Here is a 4,653-nt window from a genome sequence, read left to right as displayed (position 1 = left end):
TGTATCTTACATAAAGCTACATTCAGTGCAAGTAACATATAATACATATGATGGGGTCCCCTACCTAAAAAAATCCTAAAGTTGGCTTTAAAGACCCTAAAAAAAGCACTGTCCATGATTTCATGGGGATTTTTTATGAAAAAAAGGAAAAGCAAACCAAACTTTAAAAATTTGTAGGACCTGTAGGGTGAATGGGTATAAATGTCAATTCACCACCAACCGAAGATGACTGGAGATGGAACACCTCCCTCATCCCTGAAAATGCCAAGCATCACTCTGACATGTCCCTGCACCAGACAATCACTGTGATGTATGAACCTTTACTGACCCTCCCACATTCAAACCAAGTAATACCAGCCCTCTGCCAAGGCCTTCAGTCCAGTTCCAGGCTCAAAAAGATTTGCACTCTGTAGATGGTGTTTACATTACAATTGTATAACAATGTCCTATGCATGACTGCCTATAGGTACAGAATACACAATATGCAATGCCATGGCATGGCCCAATATCCAAAAAGGTTTCTTTTCAAAATTACATACTTGCAAACTGCAGGACGAACACAAGCGCTGTAGCGACCACCAGGAGCAAATAGACTGGAGACATATGGAGAGGGTGTAACATATTGCAGTTCGTGGAATAAAATGATACAGGATGGTACAAGATGAAGGAATCCAATGACCTGCTTATTCTTTTCCTCTATTGTTAGGCTATATCTAGCAGAAGGACTGTGTCGCTCTATCCTAAGTCTCCTGGGCTGTTTCTATGTTCTGAATGTCGATTCCTCTCTGTTATAAACCCTCTTATCCCCTTGGTATTGACTGTCCCAGCTTGGCTGGCATACAATCAGGAAATGGCTAAGTCACATTTCAATACAATATTCTTTTATTGACAATACCAGCTTGCCAACATGGCAGCTTAATCTTCAGTTCTGCTGGTAGTGATTACAAGGCGACAACTGTTAGGGTACGATTAGCAAGAACAGGTAACAGGATTTTTTAAGAAGACATTGCTGGAAACAATGTGCAATATGCAAATATTGCAATATGATTCTATACAAATGAATAAAAAAATACATAGCAACAGTTTATGCTGTTATGGAAACACTTCCTGCAACAAACTATTACAACATTGATAGAGCTAGAGTGTATAAAGGAGTTGACTTATTTAAATTAAACTTAAAATACTCTCCTGTTTGAGACCCCTATTTGTAGGAGTACTGTTAATTTTAAATAAACAGAACATGTGAATAACTGTTAAAGCTGAACAGAACTGAAATACATAAATGTGAACTCTCTGTGCTGCCAAAAGATTTCAAATACTGTTTAATCTCAGTCGCTGCCCTGCCCCCAGCCTGCTGAGAAAGAAAGGGCAGCCTTACACCCATCAGGTCATCAATTTGTCGATTCAGCACTTTCATCCAGTGAGCTAGCACCCTATGTTGGATTGACAGCTGTGTACAGTCTAACAGAACCTATTTGTGGTGTGCTTCTCTTATTGCAGTCCTTCAGTATGAGGGATTACTGGAGGCTCATATAAAAGGAACCTATGCTGCACAGGCAGCAATAAAGAATTGACAGGCTCTAACCCTTCCTAACTCTTCTAGAGAAGGTTATTGTTGTCTTATTGGGGAGGGTTCCCCTTACTTCTTGTTCTGACACATGTGAAACAGAAAGGAATTTGGGAGATTTACCCTTACTTCCTGTTCTGTTTGACACCCATCATATAGAGAAGGAGCAGAACCAGGAACCTGTTGAACAACAATAGACCGAGATTTAAAATGTTCTCCACTGATACCAGAAATTGGCTGTCATTTTACAGTATTTGTGACTTTAATGATGTTTTTAATGTATATATCTGGAATAAAATGTGTATTTGATACATGTCTGGAATTCTGCATTAGGTCAAAGATTCCAACATGATAGCCACATGACAATCTAAGCAAGTATGTTAATAATGATAAAGGAGGTCAAGAAATTAAGTTCAGCTAATTTAATCAGCTCAGCAATTAAGTCTAGAGCTATAATTGTCAGCTAAAAAGGTTTAGCCAAGAAATGTAGCCAAACCATTGGACATACCGATGACTGTCAACAGAGATTCATCAAGCAAGCTAAGAGTTATAGCCACGACTGTTTGTAAAAAAAAAAAACATGAGATACCACCATATCAACTAAAGGATTAATTTGAGATGCAACTAAAACATAAACGCATCCATGATGGTAAGCTATGACAATGAACCAGTTCTATGACTTCAACCAAGATATTTAGACTGTCAATGGAGGCAAAAGATTAATTGAAAGGTTTATACCAAGCCAAGATTCCAACTAATCTATAAAATTGAACTAGGACAGGCCGACAAATCAAGAGGTCTGACCAAGACATGACAGCTGGAGAAATGGAGCACAGCGCTCTGTTTGAGAGCAGTGGTCTGGTTCTCTACAGGACACAGGAAGCTTTTGCAAAACTAAACACACACAATGTAAAAAAAAATCACAAAATCAAAGAGGTTGAACTGGATGGACTGGTGTCTTTATTCAATCTTACCTACTATACAGAGAGAGCCATAACTACATAACAAATAAAAATCATGAAGTTTTACTTGGGCTTTAAAGTGGAAGTGAAGTCTTTACAAAATACAGACATGCAGGCTTCCTATAAGAAAAGTGAATCAGTAAGTGTCTTTTGCCGTAGAAGCTTCTTTGTGCCTGTCAGCAATATTTTTTTCTCACACTGAACTATGCATGTGCACCTCATTGCACAAATTCAGCAAAGACGTTTCCGAGATGAAGTAACTGCCATGTGCATGCATTAAAGTTGCATCATCTGGGCTAGGGCAATCAAGTTGCCGAAGAACCAGAACCAAAGACCGGGACGAAGCACCAGTGAGAATGGGGAAGCCCGGACATTGCGGTACTGGAGAGAATTGCTTTGGCAGGTAAGACAGCCATAATGTGCTAATATCAAATTAACACATTTAGGAGGCGCTCGAGTTTCTCTATGCGCTCAAATCCTCCAGATTCAGGAAAGTTTGCAAAAAAGCTTAAGGGCACAGGCAAGGCAGCTCCCAACAAAACAGGCCTCCCTTGTTGGGCAACCAGGAATGACTCAATGTTCAGAAATAAAGGGGGGCAAACCAAAAGGTGAAAGAGTCCAAAAGTGCCTTTAATTGTTCAAAATGTAATCAAATTGTGAACAATTAAAGGCACCATAGACCTTTTGGTTTGGCGCCCTTTATTTCTGAACATAATAAGTTAATATATTGTGCATGCTAGCACATTATGGCTAAAGGCTCCATCCCCCACCCCCTATTCTTAACATTGGCTTTACCTTTTCTTTAATAAGTCACCTCTTCCATTACATGCACTACCAATCCTCACTGTTGTGAAAATAAACCACCACCCCAAGGAATCTTCAGAATCCAAATTTCAAGGAGTGTCAAATTCCTGGTCCCCCACAGCATTAAGTGGTTAATTACACAGGCTTCTACATCACTACTGTGTCTGGTAGTGACTTATGGTTCGTTTACACCAGATGCAGTGCGTTCCGGTCCGATTCCGTGCTTGCAGCATTTTCATCGCACCGGACCGCAGACACAATGTGTGGGCGATCGCATTGTAGCCGGAGGACGTGGCTACAGTGCACTCACTTCCATAGCCCGCCACGCTCCCTCCTGCCCCACAAAAAAGTGAGCCGGCCGCAATGCGATGCAGTGCGTTCCGGCCAGAATCGGACCGGAACGCACTGCATCTGGTGTGAACGAACTCTTAGGGGCCAGTCAGAGAACCAAGAGAGCGCTGGGGAACAGAGTTCGTAAGCACGAGCAGCTGGGAAAATTAGTATGTCCTCTCTTTTTTGTAGGTATGGCTTGCTTCAGATTTTTGCTTTGGATTTTTTATACTGACATGGTCACTCTAAAAAGGTGTACTAATTGCCTACACTGATTTGCAAATGTGTCTATCAAATATAAAAAATTAAAGTAAGGATGTAAGTAAAATACAAATGACTATTAGGTAAATTCAACAATAATGCCGCAGAAGATACATTAGGGTATCCCTTTGCATGGTTGAATTAGCACCTGATACATTGTTAAAGGAAACATAGCTTTGCTGAACGTTGACCTTTACTTGACCTGACAGGGAGTTATCTTTGTGAGCACACCTTGGGGACAAAGAACAAAGCACAGTTTGGGATTAAAACAAACAGGATTGGCAGAGTTGGCAATTTTTACACCACGTGACTTCAACAGAACTACAGCTTACCACTGAAATATTTGCACAGATTTTATCACATGCAACTTTGTTTGAAATGGCGATAATGCAATTTAAAGAAGATATGTACTCAGGGAAAACTATAAGTGGTGATTGCTGATCTGTTACAGATAAGCAGATGAGGCTCTCCCATTTTGTTCTAGCTTTAGTACTGAAAAAAAAAAACATCACACATAGATCATAGACTTCTCTCAAAAAAACTTTGACTGCAGGATTTCAAACCTAATACAAGCTCAGCCGTTTATATTAGGGATGCACCGAAACATATCGGCCGTAAATGCCACTTTTGGCATAATGCCGAAAGTGCCATTTCCCCTGCCGGGGCTATGTGGGGTCTCACCACATAGCTTCCCCTACCCCAGAGTCAGGCCCTTCTTCAACCTTGGCC

At 40.6% G+C, this 4,653-nt stretch overlaps 1 pseudogene; it reads right to left on the bottom strand.

Annotated features, from left to right (window-relative positions):
* Positions 1-1,718: 1,718 nt before the first annotated feature.
* LOC108801842 overlaps positions 1,719-4,653 on the bottom strand; it is a 17,151-nt pseudogene continuing 14,216 nt past the window's right edge.

Source organism: Nanorana parkeri, unplaced genomic scaffold, assembly GCF_000935625.1.
Source record: "Nanorana parkeri isolate BGI_ZX_2015 unplaced genomic scaffold, ASM93562v1 scaffold2524, whole genome shotgun sequence".
Classification (NCBI taxonomy): Eukaryota; Metazoa; Chordata; class Amphibia; order Anura; family Dicroglossidae; genus Nanorana; species Nanorana parkeri.
The sequence above is the reverse complement of the archived record's forward strand: the minus strand, read 5'-3'. Positions and strand labels throughout refer to the sequence as shown.